This window comes from Orycteropus afer, unplaced genomic scaffold (assembly GCF_000298275.1).
Source record: "Orycteropus afer afer isolate SDZICR_OR568_19922 unplaced genomic scaffold, OryAfe1.0 scaffold00143, whole genome shotgun sequence".
Lineage (NCBI taxonomy): Eukaryota > Metazoa > Chordata > Mammalia > Tubulidentata > Orycteropodidae > Orycteropus > Orycteropus afer.
In genome coordinates this window covers 330,465-350,771 of record NW_006921730.1, presented here as the reverse complement: position 1 = coordinate 350,771, position 20,307 = coordinate 330,465, and the positions used below count along the sequence as shown (strand labels likewise).

General features: G+C 38.7%; 1 pseudogene; it reads left to right on the top strand.

The window, feature by feature from the left end:
- LOC103201169 overlaps positions 1–19,195 on the top strand; it is a 66,659-nt pseudogene extending 47,464 nt beyond the window's left edge.
- The last annotated feature ends 1,112 nt before the right edge of the window (positions 19,196–20,307 follow it).

Below are 20,307 nucleotides of genomic sequence, written 5' to 3'. Positions count from 1 at the left end.
AGTCTCTTCTGACATACATTTTGCTCTTTTCTTCCTTTCCTGTCTTTTTAGTGATCTTTTGCTTTCTTCATGGATTATGTTCTTGATGTTATCCCACAGTTCCTCAGGTTTTTGGTCACTGGTGTTCAATGCATCAAATCTGGTCCCTATATTCAGGTGGAAAATAATCAAGGTCATATTTTGGCTTTCATGGACTTCTTTTAACTGTCTTCGACTTCACTTTGAATCTGCATATGAGAAGTTGAACGTCTGTTCCACAATCAGCTCCTGGCCTTGTTTTGGCTGAAGATATTGAACTTTTCCATCGCATCTTGTCACAGATGTAGTCAATCTGATTCCTGTATACTCCATCTGGCAAAGTTCAAGTGTATAGGCATCATTTGTGTTGTTGAAAAAAGGTATTTGCAATGAATAAGTCATTGGTCCTACAAAATTCTATCATGCAATCTCCAGCATTATTTCCATCACCAAGGTCATATTTTCCAACTAACGGTGATTCTTCTCTATTTCCAAATTTTGCATTCCAATCACCAGTGAGAATCAACACATCTTAATTGCATGTTTGGTCAATTTCAGATTGCAGAAGTTGGTAAACATCTTCAATTTCCTCATCTTCAGCTTTGGTGATTGGTGCAAAAATTTGAATAATAGTAGTATTAACTGACCTTTCTTGTAGGAGTATGGATATTAACCTATCACTGACAGCATTGTACTTCAGGACAAATTTTGAAACATTGTTTGTAAAGGTGAATGTCAAGCCATTCCTCTGCAATTTGTCATTTGTAGCATAGTAGATCCATATGGTTATCTGATTCGATATGGCCAAAGCCGGTTTATTTCATGTCATTAATGCCTAGGATATCAATCTTTATGCATTCCATTTCCTTTTTGACAACTACCAGTTTTCCTAGATTCATACTTTGTACATTCCATGTTCCGATTATTAATAGATGTTTTTAACTGTTTCTCCTTATTTTCAGTCATGCCACATCAGCAAATGCAGGTCCTGAAAGCTTTACTCCATCCACATCATTAATGTTACCTCTACTCTGAGGAGGATATTTCTTAGTCATATTTTGAGTGCCTTCTGACCTCCGGGGCTCATCTTCTGACACTATATCAAACAACGTTTCAGAGCTATTCATAAAGTTTTCCAGTATCAGACAGCATTTCACTGCTATTCATAAAGTTTGCACTGGCCAATTCTTTGAGAAGTGGGTGGCCTCTTTCTTCTTCTGAGTTTGTCTTAGTCTGAAAGCTCCACTGAAACCTCTCCAGCATGGGTAACCCTGTTGGCATTTGAAACACAAGTGGCATAACCTCCAATCTCATAGCAACACACAAGCCACCACACTGACAGACAAGCTTCTCTGCCTTAGTTGTGCCAAACTGCTCCATTCTAGCTTTCTGGCCTGCCCTAACTGTGGGTCCATCCCTCTACCACCTACTGCTGCTTTCCAGACTGCCCTAGTTCTGGTTCTGGCCCTCTGCCCCCTGAAGAAAGAGAAAGGCCAATTAAAGGAGATACTCGATCCACAGGCTAGAGCTTTTGATTGTATTCAGCCAAAGGCCCAAGGCCATACACATAGAATGGAAAGATTATCAAGGTGAAGAAATGTAACTAGAATGTTTTAAATAGGATTATGTGTTTCAGTGTATGCATTTATCTGAATGTACTACAGGTGTTGAATGTTCTCTTACCTACTTGTATGTTAGAAATGATTATGAGGTATGGATAACGGAGAGCATGGAACTCTGCCTTTAACCAATACTTGATTGAATATATTAAGAGGGGAGATAGAATTTTCCCAGAAGAAACACAGATTTTGTTTTAAACCCTATATATAGAGTATAGAGAGCTTAGGAAGAAAACCTGAGCTCCTCCCAGAACCTGTTAAATGAGGAAATTTGTGTTTGAGAAGACCCACCTAGAACTACTGAGAGAATAGAAGATTTGCATTTGAAGACAAGACCTGCAAGAAAACAATGTCCAGAGCAAGAAGTTAGGCTTTGGTGCACCAAAACAGGAAAGTCATAGCCCATGAGAGACACCCCTTTCAGGATTGGAAATTAAAGAAATCTGGAGAGTAGATGGCCTTTTATGCTGCTTGCTTGTGACCACCTGAGTCTACTTGAAGAGTGGAAATGGGAAAAGTGCAGCAATGAAGAAATGTGCTGAGTTTGTTACTCTTTGACCTAGATCATGGAGGCTAGGGATGAGAGGAGTTATATGGAGCCTACAGACATTAAACTAGTCCCTGAAGACTAAGGATGAAAGAGAAAGGGTGCTGGCTAATCATAAGTAAAGGTAGAACTATGACTTCCATAGTTGGCAGCTGGTATCCTTAACCTACCTGGGATGACTAGGACTGAGCTGACCAGAACCTGACCAAATGAAAAGGAAAATGTTTGACACTGAACTGGTGTTAACTTGCTGCAATTTGATGGCTTGTGCTGGGCTGGACTTTGCTTGTTTATGGATGCAGAAGCCCAAAGTTTCTAAGCAGAACAGAAGATTCTTCAGAGAGAAAGGAACATGCTTGTCTCCTCAGAGTTCTAGTTTGATACCAAAAAACCAAACTCACTGCTGTTGAGTCAGATCTGATTCATAGTGACTCCCCCCTCCCCATGGGTTTCCAAGGCAATGTCACTGCAGAAGTAGATTGCCCGATCTTCCTTCTGAGGAGTGGCTGGTGCGTTTGAACTGCCAGCCTCCTGGTTAACAGTCAAATGCCTCAGGCACTATACCACCAGAGTTCCTAATACTGGTTTGATACAGGTGGGAAAATTAGAAATTGGGTATCTAAAATTAGGATAAAGGTATGAAGTGGCTGGCTTATCACTTTCCTGGGTGTGGTTATCCTTAAACTGATGGTGAAGGGGACATTAATTTTTGAAGCATGAAAGAGATAATGGCTAGAAAAGCCAAGAGGTAGCCTGCAGTGTAGTAAATTACATGGTTGAGCTTTTCTAGCCATAGTCTTTGTAACTCCCACTGGACTACTGGATGGGACTATGAAATTTAAACTCCTTCATGATTGTTAAAGTCATTCACCTGGAGTATGTCTGTTGTAGCAGCATGAAGTAATCTTCTGAAAAAGCTTGTTCTATCTCAGGTGTGTAGAACTCTGATGTTGGGATTCGTTGTTTTTGCCACTCTACCAGGCTCAAATTGAGCTCTTCTGCAGGCAGAAGAAATCTGACTATCAGCTGAAAGAGACATACTGCTGGGAGAGATGTGTTGCTGAGAGAGAGACATCTGGCTGAAGGATGGTGGCAGATGAATCAAGAGGCACAGGAGAGAGCAGCAGGCTTTCATGGCCCACAGAGCCACAGGCCAGGCCTAGAGGCAAGGCCCAGAGAAGCATGTCTAAGAGCACAGCAGAGGGGATATTGTCCTTCAAGTACAATTTGAATTGTAGCCTGTTGCTTCCCTAATAAACCCCATAATCTGTGAGTTCTGTGTGGCCACTGCAGTGAGTATCCAACCCAGGAAAGAGGTGGTGGGTGTCACAGGATGGTTAGTGTCAAGGTTGATAAGAGGGCTGTAGGGTGGCAGCATGTCTGGCCTCAAAGGAACAGGCCTTGGGCTGCTGATGGTGATTCTGTCTTCCTCTTGTGTAGATAGAGAATGTCAAAAGGTGCCACCTCCCTGCCTCTTTAGCAGTCTCCCTTTCTGATCCTTTCTCTCCCCTTTTAACCCTTGTAAGATAAAATGTTCTGCAAGCCACACCCCAAGGAAGTTCCCTTTAGATAAAGTAGAGCTAAAGGTATTGCAACCCACCTTTTACACCAGATCAGCTTACCACATCATGTGTTATCATTACATATCTGCCACATTACCTTATTGCATAACTTCTATCCCATTAGGAGCTCTGGTGGTGTAGTGCCTAAGGCATTTGACTGCTACCCAAAAGGCTGGAGGTTCAAACCCATCAGCCATTCCTCAGAAGGAAGGTTGGGCAATCTAGTTCCATAGTGATACCACCTTGGAAACTCAAGGAGGGGTCACTATGAGTCAGATCTGACTCGATGGCACTGAGTTTGGTTTTGGTCTAAACCATTGGGAATCATGGACTAGCCAAGTTAACACAAATTTTTGGGGAACACAATTCAATCTATGACATTGTTCTTGTAGTACTATTGACAATAGCAAAAAAGATGGAAGCCACTTAAATGCCTATTAATGGACAAAAGGATAAACAAACTGGTACATATACATAATAGAATATTATGCAATGTTAAAGAACAATGATGAATCTAGTACATATTTCATAATAAGGATGAACCTAGTGGACATTAGCTGAGTAAAAGTAGTCAATCACAAAAGCACAACATTGTATGAGATCACTATTATAAAAAGTAAATAAAACTTTTACACACATGCACAAATATTCTTTGGTGATTACCATGGGTGGGAGGGGAAGATATCATAAACCATTATTAACTAGAGGGTAGACACATTAACTTGGGTGAAGGGGAATGCAATATACATTGAGGAGGATGTTGGTTTTGTAGATGACTTAATAAATTTATAAATGTGAAATTTATGTATTTGTTTTAGATTGCTTCAAAATGACCCTGGCATCAAAATAGTGGGTATCCCATAATTGCTTGCAAATAATAAATGCTTAATAAATGTTTTTGAGATAAAGAAAAATAAAATAAAATAGAAAGTTATAAAGAAAAATAGTGGTCTGTGGTATGAAATAGAGTTTCCTGAACAATCATGAGAGTTTCTTATGCACAAGGAAGGAGATTCCTTTCATAATGTCTACATTTAATATCATAAAAATTGAATATATCTTTTAAAGGATTACAGAACTACCATACAATTGATGGTTTTGAAAACTCACTTAGACCGTTGTTCTACCACCCCATGACTTCAGCCTTTATCACATCCGAATAAAACCAGACAGAGGTTCTATCTCATTTTCATAGATCCCCAGATTGAACAATCTGCCTGGGTAGTCATTCCCAAAGCCTAACAGCCCTGACTCTCTTCACAGTGAACTTATCTCCTCTTGTTTTGCCACAGTGGAATTAGAGAACAGTAATAGAGATACCAATCAGCATAACACTGTAATGAATCTCTTCACCTTCTTAAACTGGATCTTTTATAAACTCTTCATAATCTTGATATATTGGCTTTCTTTAAGTTTTCCATGATTCTCTTCAATTTACTTATTTTCTGACTTGCTTATGCCACTCCATCTACATACACCTAGCATACCTGAAATTCATTTCATCTCTGCTTCTTCCAAATTAACTCATTTTACTAATATCTCTATTAACTTTCATTGCACTATCCCCTTTTATAAGCACAGGGTCAAACTTAGAAAAATGGACATTGTATTGTTTCTGTTTATAACCTATTTTTCCATCCAATCAATTTCCAAGTTCTTATTAATTAAACCTTGTTAATGTGCCATTCATGTGACTCATAGCAACCCTACAGGTCAACTAGAATGTCTCAAAGAGTTTTTAACGCTGTAAATATTTAAATAAGCTGACTGCTTAATCCTTTTCCCACAAAACAGCTTGTGGATTTAAACAGCCAGTCCTTTGATTAGCAGCCCAATTCCTTAACCACCATACAGACAGATCTCTTTATAGGATCACTATGAGTCAGAAATCACTCTATGCCAGTGGATTTGTTTTTCAGATTTTTAGAATGTGTCATTATTTAACATCCTCTTTTTTTGCTCTCAGGCGCAATTTTAAGATTGTGGTCCTTTTTATTGGGTCTGGAGCTCTGGTAGCATAGTGCCTAAGGCATTTGACTGCTAACCAGAAGGTTGGCAGTTCAAACCCACCAGCCACTCCTCAGAAGGAAGGTTGGGCAATCTACTTCCATAGTGATACCACCTCGGAAACCCAAGGAGGGGTCACCATGAGTCAGGTCTGACTCGACGGCACATAACAACAACAACACTATCATAGTCTCTTAACTGATATCTATCCTTTTTGTCTTTTTTCCTTTATTATTTATTAAACTCCATAAGTTAATTATAGCAAAGCAAGCTGTAAGCTCATGTGGAGTGCCTGTGAGCAAAAATGACTTGCTAGTGCACATGGTTAACATACTCAACTGTTGAATGAAAAGTTGGTGGTTTGAACCCACCCAGAGATACCTTGGAAAAAAGGCCTAGTGTTCCTTGACATACACAGTTCTCTGACATACACAGACTCAGCATGTGTTTGAATTGACTGGGTGTACTGGTGTTTTTTTGTGTCTATGAAGAGGACAACTGCTGAAATTCATTCTCTGGCCTTTTAATTGTTTGTCTTACATTTATGAGTTGCCCAACCTAAGAATACCATGTCCCCAAGTAAAGTCATAAAAGTGTTTTCCCAACCTCTTTTGTAGACACTGGGACACAGATATGTCATTCAGGAACCATCTATCATTTAGTGTGAAATTTTTATTTTAGAAGTGAGAAAAGTTAAGGCTCAGAACTAGAAAGATAGGTTTGGCAATCTAATTTTGAAAATCAGCCAGCAAAAAACCTACAGATTCCGGCAGTCTGATCCAGACAGATCACGGGAATGGTGCAGGCCTGGGCAGTGTTTCCTTCCACTGTGTATGAGATCTCCATGTGTCAGGGGAAGAGTCTACAGCAGTTAACAATAACAGCACTATTTGTAAGGTAGGATTCTGGTTAAGAAGGTGGTGAGGGCAATTGCTTTAGAGACAGCAACGACTGTAAGGCACATTTCCTGGAAAAAAATGGTACCTATGCAAGAGACAGCAGTGTAGAAGTTATGTTGTTTTTCTTTTCCAACAAAAAGGCAACCATACAAACACTGTATAGTGGTAGTTTCCTCATAGACTGCTTCTATAGCTTGTCTTCAGTTTGTTTGTCAGGCCTACCTAGGTAAATGTCCCATTCTTTAGTCCTTCAAGCAATCATCTGAACTATATATATATATATATATAATTTTAAGAGCTTGTTTTACATTCGATGTTATGTGTACATTTAGTTTAATTTTCCATTTGCCATGTCCAACCCTAACCCAGTCTCCTCCTCTCCTTACCCTGTAACCCTCTCCCTGTGCCCCTCATATTTTTAGAATCACTTTTCCAGGAAACTGAAATAAAATAATCTTCTGTCACTTATAAATAAGAATTCAAAGTGAGTTTGAACCACTGAGCTTCTGATTATCAGCCAAATACCTTGTCCACTACACTACCAGAGCTCATAACACATCTCAAATTTTTCTAGTCCCAATTCTCTGAAATGACTCTCACTTGCCTTTTTTTGTGTCCTTTTTGACACTCTTCCCCTCCATTTTTTCAAAAATCCCACCATGGCTTTCCTTCAAAGACTTCCTAAAAGTCTATCTTAATTGAAAACATTTCTCTGATAAATGCAACTGGAGACTCATTTGACACCACTTTGTTATTGGTAACTTTTCTCTGTATATTGTTGTGTCGTTATTCTAACTATCACACATTGAGGTTCAAGGGTCTTTTTTTTAATTCATTTTAATTCATTCCCATAGACTACTACTCTTTTACCCTGAATAGAATACAAACAGATGTTCAGTAAGTATTTCTCACAAGAGAAATATGATGGCACATCACCTATAGTGAGGTTCCGTCCAGCTAAAGGGTTAGCTTATAGAATATGATTGAGTCATGAGCTCAAGAGAATTCAGACTGATAAAAAAAGAAGATATGACCATGAGACACCAGAATTCACAATAAGCTATTTATTAGGGATGACACATTGACAACCACAGGTAGGAAGTCTTCAAAAGGAAAGCTACTCAGGGAGTTATGAGAAGGAGAGGGGGCTAAAAAACCCCTGGGGAAGAGGATAGGAGATTACATAATCTTGGACAATGTCCTTTTGTATCATGTTGGGGAGTCTCCAGGTCAGAGAGCTAAGAAGACAGCAGCAACTTGAGGGTCCATATAAATGCAGGGATTTATAATTTATGGCTAACAGACGTTTGGTGCAGTCCCATGGGGTAGATAAAGCAGGTTGATCCTAAGTAACTTAAAAATTTGCTTATCAGGGCAATTTTAAATAATTATTGTTGTTAGGTGCCATCAAGTTGTCTCCGACTCAAAGAAACCCTATGCACAGCAGAAAGAAACACTGTCCAGTCCCACACCAGCTCCATGATCCTTGCTATACTTCAGCTCATTGCCACAGCCACTTCGTCAATCCATCTCGTTGAGGGCTTTCCCCTCTTTCATGGACCCTCCACCTTACCAAGCACAAAGTCCTTCTCCAGGGAATGGTCCCTCCTGACAACATGACCAAAGTAGATGATTTGAAGTCTGGCCATTCTCGCTTCCTAGGAGCACTTCCTCCAGAACAGATTTATTTGTTCTTTTAGCAGTCCACGGTACTTTCAGTATTCTTTGCCAACCCCATAACTCAATAATCAACTCTTCTTTGGTCTTCCTTATTCATTGTTCACCACTCACATGCATATGAGGCCATTAAAAATACCATGGCTTGAATTTCAAAGAGGTCCTTTGCAGCCAATTTGCACGGTGCTATATGTCATCTGATGCCCTGATTGCTGCTTCCATTGGTGTTGATTGTAGACCCAAGAAGTAGGAAGTCTCTGACAATTTCAATCTTTTCTCCATTTATTGTGATGCTGTTTATTAGTCCAGTTGTATGGATTTTTGTTTTCTTTATAATGAGATGTAATCTATACTGCAGACTGTATTTTTCAATCTTAGTGTGTGTATAATTAGGTGTGTATAAATTTGAGTTTGGACTTGATTTTTTTTTTTTTTTTTTTTAGGATAATGAACCTCAATTCACTATGAAGAAGTAAACATCCTAGGACCAATACACAGAGACTATCTTTGGCTCATTTTTTATAACACTTGTACCACACATATTTGCTTAGCCCTCTACAAAGGAGCTACTTAAATAATAGCAAGATAATTACTTGAGTTAAGTGCTACACATTATTGCTAGTTTATACCAGAATATGATCAGATGATAGAACTTGACTTACCATTACTCTCAACTTCTTATCAGTCTGCCCATATTTCTTAGGTTAAGCAACATTATTTGTCTCAAAGTCTCAGTGGCTTAATTTAACAAATGTTTATTTCTCACTTTCATATTATCCATTGTGGTTGGTCAGAGTTTTCCTCCATCTGGCGAACAGAGTCTTATAATCTTGTAGTTGTGATGTTTCTATTTTAACATTTTATCAGGAAAATATAGTAATAGAAGAAGCATACCACCTTTAAACTGCTTGGAGTCAAAAGTATCTGTCACTTCTGCTCACAATGCATTTTCTCTAACTAGTCACATGGCCCTAACAACATCATGAGAGGATTTAAAAAAATGCACAAGAACACATGTATGTTACTCATGCAGGTTTCCTTGAAGGCTGTGTCCATATCCCAGTACTCACCAAAGTACTGGGATGCAAATCCAAACCAGTGATATCAACCACTGCATGGGAGTTATGTCCATGTGTCCTGATCAATTCATACATACAAGTACACAATTATGGCAAGAGTGAAAGTTGTTTTAATTATTCACAGACAACAAATACTGTACAACAGGAAAAGTTCTATCGTTAGTGGTCTTTCCTCGCTCAAATCTCTCCAGGCAGGTTGAAGAACTTCCATGAATGCCCATTCTCTTTGCACTGTGAATGAAGGACATTGGGTATGTTCCTCCACCCAGTTTTATACTCACTGTGCAATACAAGTTTTCCCACCTGATAAACTGAAGAGGAAGGTTATCAAACCTGGGGACACAAATCCAGAATTGTATCTCTTTAGCCCCGCTGCTTGTTTAGACAAATGATTAGGCTTCAGAGGGGGAGGTGAAATGTTTTGTTCTGAAGCCCAAATATGTTAGTACGGGTGAAGGAATGAGTAATGATTATAGCCATTTGGACCATCTAAATGGCTGCTTCCTTCAACATGGAATATTTTATGCTCACTCTTTACACCACACAATCTGAAATTTATCTGAATTTTAAGACTATTTATAATTTGTGTAACACTAAGAAATAAATTTCCCATTCATTTCCAGAGATACCAGTTTTACTCTCTTCTTTATCTCTTAACCTCTTCCATACAAATACCATGATTTTCACTTTATCTATGTTTTACCTACTAAGAATTTTCTTACTCGAAATTCTATGCTTTCATTCATGGTATATTTAAATGGGTGGAAAAAAAGAATGACCTTAAGTCTCAAGTTTATTTCTCTAAATTTATGAGGCATCCCTAAGTAGTTTAGAACTCATTAATACAGCATTTTCCAAATGTTGATAGCACTTAACGCTCAAAGTATAAAGCTATATTATCCTATTGGTACTTATAAATACTATGTAAGGAACATTCTTTTAGTCTATTTTGATAAAAAAATATGGTAAAATGCAATATTATTTAGATGGAAACTCTTATAACACTTAATCAAAAAATGATACCAACAGTAATTATTTTTTATAGTGAGAAATTAGATTCAAAGTCATATGTATTTTGCATACATTAGGTTACATTAGAGAAAATAATTTTAAATGATTATGTCTTGTGGTTAAAGATGATTTCAGAATTTCCCTCAATTTCTAAGCCAATAGAGATAGGGACAAAGAAGTCAGACAAAATAAAATCAAACCATCAGCTTTATTAACTGTGAAGCTGATACAAGGAAGAGATTGGATTTGTTGGCGTAAACAGGCATCTGGCATGCCTTACCCTTCTCTCTTTTCTTATGCATACCTGCTCAGTAATAAACAGAACAGAGCAAATATAGATCTTTCTCCTCTTCAGTGGCATACTAGTTACTTTAGGAGGGAAACAAATTTGTAACTTGAGAGCAGTGATTTACTCTCTTTCCAAAGGGATTAAACTTAGTTCTATATCACCAATAAACAGGCAAATCACATTTCCTCTTATGTTGAGGATTCAGTTTGGCACTATGGAAAAAGATGAAGTGCACAGTCAAAACCTTCTACTCCCAGAGAGAAGAATCTCTCTCCTCCATGCCTTTCAATAGAAGGCATTATGACAGTGTAGAAAGGAATTGTTTGATAAAGGAAGTGTGGAAAGAGATGGAAGGCATTTTCAAGAATGTGCATTGCCTAACCATCATTACTGTTTTTGTTAGGTGCCATGGAGTTGTTTCTGACTCACAGCAACCCTAAGTACAACAAAAGGAAACACCACTGAGTCCTGCACTATATTCACAACTGTTGCTATGCTTGAGTCCATTGTTACAACCACATGTCAATCCATTAAACTGAGAGTCTTCCTCTTTTCCCTTTGTTTTTTGGTACTTTACTAAGCATGATATTCTCCTCCAGGAACTTATCCCTTCTGTTAACATAACCAACATACAAAAATCAAAGTCTGGCCATTCTCATTTTTAAAGAGCATTCCAGCTGTACTTCTTCCAAGACAGATTCGTTCATTGTTTCTTCTATAAACTTTAAACCAAGCTCAAACCAAACTTATTCACTCACCATTCTTCCTTGATAGAATGTTGTTTCCATCTTTTTACTATTGTGGGTAATGGTGCAATGAACATAAGTGCGCATATTTGTGTCAGGCTTCTTATTTTTTCTAGAATATAAACCTAGGGTGGTATTGTTAGATCATATAGTATTTCTATTTCTACCTTTTTTGAGGAAGCACTGTACCATTTCTTTCTTTCTTTTATTTTTTTCACTTATGAAGTAGTTTATTAATTAGCTCTGGTGGTGTACTCATTAAGGTATTTGGCTGCTAACCTAAAGGTCACTGGTTCAAACCCATCAGCTGCTCCATGGAAGAAAGATGAGACAGTCTGCTGGCATAAAGATTTGCAGCCTTTGAAACCCAATGGGGGTTACTATGACTCAGAATTGACTTCAAGACAGTGAGTTTGGATTTTAGTTAGTATTTTATTACTTATTACAAAACAATTTTGGATTTCTCAACTTTCCATATGACCCTAAGGACTCTGAGTAAACAGTTGACTAAACTAAAATTCAAAAACGTTAAATTAGAAATTCTTAACCTGGTATTCATGGATTTAATGAAATCTCATATTAAATAGTTTATGGCAGAATGGCAATTTCTATAAGATCAATTTAAATCTATTTCAAAAGGACTCCATGGCTCCTCAAAAGGCTAAAATTGTCTGGGTTAAATAATTTCCCTAAACTGTATCCATGGTCTTGATGAAGCCAGGACTCCAATCAACTTCTTCTTCCTCCACACAGACAGATTTTTTTTTTTTTTTAAATATTTTACTGTGAAAATTTCCAGAGTAAATTAATTTCCCAATTAGTAATTTACACACAGATTTTTCTGTGATTTCGCTTGCAATCCCTGCAATTTTTCAGCATTCTCCTCTTTTCCATCTTGGGTTCCTCTTTTTCAGTCACTCAGATTTCCTGCCACTTCTTGCCTTCTTAATTTTGCTTTTGAGTAAATGCTGCCTTTTCGTCTCATACAGTTGATTGTTCTGATAAGCATATTCCTACCTGGTGTGAGTTTTCACTTCATAGGCCTGTATTTTATATGGCTGAAAGGTGATCTCCAAGAGTGGCTTTAGTGTCTCAGTCAGGAGAAGTATTGTTATGACTAAGAGGTTTTCGTAACTGCGCTTTGTGCAATCTATTATATACATGGGTATATTTGCAGCTTACTCAAATATATCTGTGGAAATATTTTCTGCTAACCCTATATCTACAATTGGTTGTACTCCCATACACCCTCCTACTTACATAACCATCCTCAGCTTACATAACTTCTATGTATCCACTTTTACATTATTGTTTCTTATTACCATTGTTGCAAGATTGGATATGTAGTAATATTCACCATCATTGCCTTTTCTTCTTGTGTTTATTTCAGTGTCTTCAAGAGAAGAATTTTATTTTATGGTAGTGTAGTAAAAATTTTCAAGCAAGGTCTGACATGAATAAAATACTATTTGGGAAGATTAATCAGGCAGTGCATTATGCAATGGATTTCATTGCCAGGAGTTTTGAGGGAGGCAGTTCAATTAGAAAGATAATTGCAGTATCCTTAGCATGATCTGATGGTGGTTTTGATTAAAGTAGATGAGGGTGTGTCTGGAACAAAATAAAAGGCAGTTATGTAAAACCCCAAGGAGGAGAACCAATATGCCTTGATAAATGACTAAAAGGGAAGGAATGGAATCTGAGAAAAAAAGTATTAATTGAGCACTTGTTTTGATGTAGTGTTCTTGAATGAGTAAATGCAAATGACCTAATGGTTATTCCATTAGTAGAACTGTGGGGTTTGAGAGAACAATGTTATGGAAAACTAATAAAGTTGTCAAAGATGAATTCTATTGGCAACTGGTATAACTGTGTAGAATTATAACTAAAAATATAATTAAGGTTAAATGTATACTGTCAATGAAAGATCAAAAAGCAAAAGCATTTTCTAGAGAGATGTTGTTAAGTAGTGATGAACTCGTTTATGATATTTCTATTATAGTGTGTTCAGGAAATATGTAACAAGGAATTTCATGTATTATGTTCATAATATTGCATTATCAGTAAGAATAAACTCTAGTCTATGGGTGGATACATAGGTAGACTGGCAAGAAGATCAAGTATTGATAGGCACATGGGAATATACCCATGAATGTACATAAGTTTGGAAGATAATATTCTTATATATATATTTGCATGTGCTATAAAAATCTTCATGTACATTATAGAGCAATTGTTGTTGTTGTTAGGGAACATCAAGTCAAGTCCAACTCATAGCGATCTTATGTACAACAGAACCAAACACTACCTAGTCCTGTGCCAGCCCACAATTATAAAACTAGCATGGGACAAAGTTAGGCTAACTTCCTAGCCACAACCAAGCACCTTAATGGAGTGAATTGCTGGACCTGTGGATTAGAGATCATGATTATGGGGGATATCAAGGTCAATTGGCACAACATAGTACACTAAACTCATTATTCTACCTTCTACTTTGATTAGTAGTGATTGTTCTTCTTGTTAGGTGCTATCAAGTCACCTCTGACTCATAGTGATTCCATTCACAGCAGAACAAAACACCACCCAGTCCTGCACCACCTTCAGGATCCTTGCTGTACTTCAGCCCATCTCGCAGTTACTGTGTCAATCCATTTCATTGAGGGCCTTCCTCTCTTTCCTCAATTTTCCACCTTACCAAGAATGACATCTTTCTCTAGGAAATGGTCCCAAATGACAACATGACCAAAGTAGATGAGACAAAGTCTGGCCATTCTCACTTCCAAGGAACATTCTGGCTGCACCTCCTCAAGGACAGATTTGTTAGATTTTTTTAGCAGTCCATGGCACTTTCAGAATTTTTCACTAGCACCACAACTCAAAAGCATCAACTTTTCTTCAGTCTTCCTTACTCATTGTCCAACTCTCACATCCATATGAGGCTCTTGAAAATAACATGGCTTATGTCAAATGCACCTTAATCTTCAAGGAGACATCTTTGTTCTTCAGCACTTGAAAGAGGTCCTTTGCAGCTTATTTTTCCAGTTCTGTGCATCATCTGATGTCCTCACTGTGGCTTCAATTGGTGGTGGTTGTAGAAACAAGCAATGTGAATGCTTTGACAACTTCAATCTTTTCTCCATTCATCATGATGCTGTTTATAGGTCCAGGGATGAGGATTTTAGTTTTCTTTATATTGAAATGTAATCCATATGGCAGACTGTATTCTTCAATCTTCATCAGTAAGTGCTTCAAGTCTTCCTCATTTTCAGCAAGCAAAGTTGTGTCATCAGTGTATCACAGGTTGTTAATGACTCTTCCTCCAATCCTGATCCCACATTCTTCTTCATTTAGTCCAGCTTCTTGGATTATTTGCTCAGCATAAACATTGAATAAGTATGGTGAAAGGATGCAATCTTGATGCACTCCCTTCTTGATTTTAAACCATGAAATGTTCTCTTGTTCTGTTTGAACAACAGCCTCCTGGTCTATATAAGTACTCATAAGTGCCTCATGAGTACAATGAAGAGTTCTGGAATTCCCATTGTTACCCATGATTTGTTATAATCGACACAATCAAATGCTTTTGTATAGTCAATATAACACAAGTAAACATTTTTCTGGTATTCTTTGCTTTGAACCAAGATCCATCTGACATCAACAATGATTTTCCTCTTTCAAGTCCTCTTCTAAACCCAGCTTGCATTTCTGGAAGTTCTCTGTCAATATACTGCTACACCCATTTTTTAAAAATTATCTTCAGTAAGATTTTACTTTCTTGTGATATTAATTACATCGTTTGATATTTCCACATTCAGTGGGGTCACCTTTCTTTGGAATATGTACAAATATAGGTCTCTTCCAGTCAGCTGGCCAGGTAGCTGTCTTCCAAATCTTCTGGCATAGCTGAGTGAGTGTCTCCAGCAGGGCATCCATTTGTTGAAACATCTCATTGGATATTCCATCAGTTCCTGGAGCCTTGTTCTTTGTCACTTCCTTCAGTGTAGCTTTCACTTCTTCCTTCAATACCATTGGTTCTTGATCATATGCCACCTCCTGAAACGGATGAAGATTGACCAGTTATTTTTGATACACTGACTCTGTGTTTTCCTTCCCTGTTTTTCTGATGCTTTCTGTGCCATTCAATATTTTGCCCATAGAATCTTTCAATATTGCAACTTGAGGTTTAATTTTTTTCCTCAGTTCTTTCAACTTGATAAATGCCAAGCAAGTTCTTCCTTTTTGCTTTTCTAATGCCAGGTCTTTTTGCATGTTTCATTATAGTAATTGGCTTTGTCTGCTGGAGCTGCTCTATGAAATCTTCTGTTCAGCTCTTTCATCTTGTCATTTCTTTCATTCGCTTTAGTAAATCTTCACTGAAAGGCAAGTTTCAGAGTCCCTTCTGACATCCACTTTGGTCTTTTCTTACTTTCTCAACTTTTTAATGACCTCATCCTTTCTTCATGGGTGATGATCTTGATTTCATCCCATAATTCTTCTGGTTTTCAGTCATTGGTGTTCAATACGTCAAATTGATTCTTTAAATGGTCTCTTAATTCAGGAGTGATATATTCAAGGTTATATTTTGGCTCTGGTGGACTTGTTTTAATTGTCTTCAACTTCAAGTTGAACTTGCATATGAGCAGTTGATGGTCTGTTCCACAATCACCTCCTGGCCTGGTTTTGGCTGAAGATATGGAGCTTTTCCATCACCTCTAGCCACAGATGTAGTCAGTCTGATTCTTGTGTACTCCATCTGATGAAGTCCATGTGTATAGCCGCCTTTAGTGTTTTTGAACAAAAGGTGTTTGCAATGAAGAAATCATTGGTCTTGCAAAATTCTATCATGTGATCTCCAGCATCATTTCTGTCACTAACACCAATTTTCCAACTACCGGTGATTCTTCTTCCAACTTTTGCATTCCAGTTACCAGTGATAATGAACACATTTTATTGCATGTTTGGTTAATTTCAGATTGCAGAAGTTGAAAAAAATCGTCAATTTCCTCATCTTTAGCTTTGGTGGTTGGTGTGTAAATTTGAATAATAGTAGTATTAATTGATTTTCCTTATAGGTGTATACTATACTATCACTGACAGCATTGTACCTCAGGACAGATCTTGAAATATCCTTTGTGACGATGGATGCCATGTCTTCCTCTTCAAATTGTCATTCCTGGCATAGTAGATCACATGGCTGTCTAATTCAAAATGACCAAAACCTGTCCATTTCAGCTCAATGATGCCTAGGATATCAATCTTTATATGTTTCATTTATTTTTTGTTAACTTCCAATTTTCTTAGATTCATACTTCATACATTCCATGTTCTGATCATTAATGGATGTTTGCAGCTGTTTCTCCTCAAATGGAATTGTGCCATGTCAGCAAATGGAGGTCCTGAGAACTTACTTTATCCATGTCATTAAGGTCAGTTCTACTCTAATGAAGCAGCTCTTTTTCAGTCATATTATGAGTGTCTTCTGAGCTCAGAGGCTCCTTTTCCTGCACTAAATTGGTGCCCAGTTATTTGTTCAAGCATTAGTCTAGATGTGACTGTGAAGGTGTTTTATAGGTGTGACTACAATTTAAAATCAGTTGACCTTAAGTAAAGTTGATTGCCCTTGATAATTATCCTCAATCAGTCGAATACCTTATGAATAAAAACTGAAATTTTCTGAAGAAAGATCTGAAGAAAGAATTCTGCCTCCAGACTGTAACATAAAAATCTTGCCTGAATTTCTAGGCTGATGCCCTACCTATACATTTCAAAGTTACTAGACTCTGCAATCAAGTGAACCAATACATTTAATTAAATGAATTAAATAGATAATCTATTATGTTTTCTTTGCAAAAACCTGACTGATACATTAAGAGTTACTGATACAGACAGGTTCCACATTAGGAATGGTTACCTCTAGTTGCTATGGGTGGGGCAGGGCATGCTGAGGAGCATACAGGACACTGAACTGGACTCAGACTGGGCCAATAGCTGGCACTAGGGCTACCTACTCCACCTCAGCAGGATCCTAGGCCTCTTCTGGCAACTCGCAGGCACAGGAGCCAGAACTCAGGAAGGTGCTGGAGGAATTTTGGCTGACTTTAATAATCAGACAAAGATGGAAGTGGAACAGGCAGCACAAAGGTTGAGCACATTGAGAAGAGATGTATTGAACTGTTTGGTCGGGATTAAGGTTATAGCATGATCCAAAATGTGAATTGGGAGCTATGTGGCCACTACCCCCAGCACATCGTGTTCAGGGGGAGTGGCCCAAACATGTATATGCAAGTTCTGAGAAAGAAAAAGATAAGTTTGAGAGCACTGTGTAAGTGAGAAAATTGCAAAACCTCATCAACCACAGCAAACTGGCCAGATGCAGAGGACGGTTTGTATGTCTGTTAATCCTGCTCAAGAGCAAGCACATCTGCAGGTTGGCCATGGCTGGCTGTATGGGGAGGGCTGTGTGGATGCAGTGGCTACAACTATATTTTATCAGGGGGTGCAGATGATGTCTGGGCAGATGCAGAGGACATCACAGAGGAGGACTGTGGTCTCTGAAGTGCTGACCCACATCTTTTTGATAAGGTCAGAGGCTATGACATCAAGCTGCTTCGGTACCTGTCAATCAAATACATCTGTGACCTTATGGTGGAGAACAGGAAGATGAAGTTAACCTCCTCTGAGAACGTGGGCAAAGCCCAGGGCTGTGCTGACTTTACACTACTAACACCTGTCCATGGTGTGAATTTTTTAAGGAATATAAGGATTGAGATTATGTGACCCAGAGGCTCATTTTTAACTGGAAGCAGAACTACAAGGATGCCCCACTGAACATCCTTGACTCCCTGACAGGCTCTTTAAACATCGACTAAAGCCAGTTTCAGAGTAGTGACTTGGTGAAACAAACACAAAATTGCCCAAAACTGCTGCTTTTCATAGTGAAACTGCTGCTGGTGCCCCATAGTGGTGATGACAGAGGGCTGCTGGTACACAATATCAGGCTGGGATTGGACACACACCCCCTTCATCTCTCTCCTGTGCCTTTCCTTATGGGCTGATGGGCTGATCCACACATCGCTAAAGCCTGGTGAGCACGTCTACCTAACTGTGGTTGTGACTGGTTCCTCTTTGGACACATGTTGGAAGATCACTTAAGCAAAGAAGAGGAGATTCTCTTCTTCTGCTTCAATTTTTTGAAGCATATCACCTACAAGGAGTTCTGTGCTATGAAGACAAATGGGAGGAAGTGTTTGCCAGCCCAGGATGCAGGTTTCACCTTGAAAGATATCTACATGCTGAAGCAAAGGGACCGTGCCAGCATGACCAGTCTTGGCAGTGACTTCTCCCTGGTCATGGAGAGCTCCCCAGAAGCAGCTGGGAGCTTCATCTATGAGGTTGTGGAGCAGGTTCTAGTGGGAGCACAGACTCAGGTAGCTTGGAAGAAGAGTAATTCATGCTCTCCACAGAATGTCCTCTGGAGGCAGCTACAGCCATCACAAGACCCCACCAGGGGCAGGTGGAAGCCAAAACCTCCAGTCCCTCATACTCAAACCGTTCTGACAACTTTTTCAAGATGGGTAGTTGTCCCCTAGAGGTCCCCAAACCCAGGCTGGCAGCCCAGAGTGATTGGGAAACCTGGCTCCAGGAGGTGTGGTTAGCCTTCTTGGGTGCATACAACAACACAGTAGGGCTTCAAGCTGCCATTCCTAGTCCTTCTGGTATGATTGGGGACCTACTGGAGTAATTCATCCTTGAATTGGACTCTGGGGCACCAGCAGCAGCACCTTTTGAACCAGCCACCCATGATAATTTCCTGCTCCCTTCCCAGTTTGGCCCTGAGTGGAAACAAAGCCATGCCTATGAAAGAAGACTGCCTTGATCCACATGGCAGCCTCAAAGCCAGACCAGAGCCAAAGACAGGGTCCTCTAACCCCTAGCTTCCTGACTGGTGGCTACCCCTTCTAGTCACTGCCTCTCACCCACCCCAGCCTTTGCTGGGATCCCCCATCAACTCTCAGAACTATAAGGGGTTTCCTGGGGCCTTGTGGACACCATGATTTCATGGAAGACACAGCCCACCCCACCTCATTCTTGTTTCTTGGGGAGGATGAGTCACCTGCACTGAGAATAAAGCAAATATGACAGTTTGACACAAATACAAAATAAAATATTTTTTTCTGAACAGTCAAAAAAAAAAAAAAAAGACTGCTACAAAGCAAATGTATCAGATTAACACCTTTTTAATAAGGAGCTCTGGTAGCATAGTGCCTAAGGCACTTGACTGCTAACCAGAAGGCTGGCGGTTCAAACCCACCAGCCACTCCTCGGAAGAAAGGTTGGGCATTCCTACTTCCATAGTGATACTGCCTCGGAAACCCAAGAAGGGGTCGCTATGAGTCAGGGCTGACTCGATGGCAAATAACAACAACAACGATAATTGATCATTGTATGTAATGAGAGAACCATCTATATTTTTAAGCTTCTTAAGTTTTACAATTATGAGTTAATAGAAAAGCATTAAAAAATGTTAATCAAACATCACTTATGTATACAGCCTAAGCACTCTTTACTTTTGTAAAATAACATGATATTAGAATCTTTAGAAATATGAATAAATTATTTTGCATATTTGATAACTGAAAATTATAACCCACCTTAAAAATAAAATAGTTCTAAATGTTGTTTGACACTTACTATGTCATGGGAAGACATATGCAGAAATTAAAATTAGGGTCAGATGGAGGAATAGGCAGACAAATTACACAAATCCTTTCCAATGAAGAAAAGAGGAATCAATTAACACAGATAAAGAAGATAGTCTTGGAGCCCTGAGATTTGAAGGGACACATACAGAAG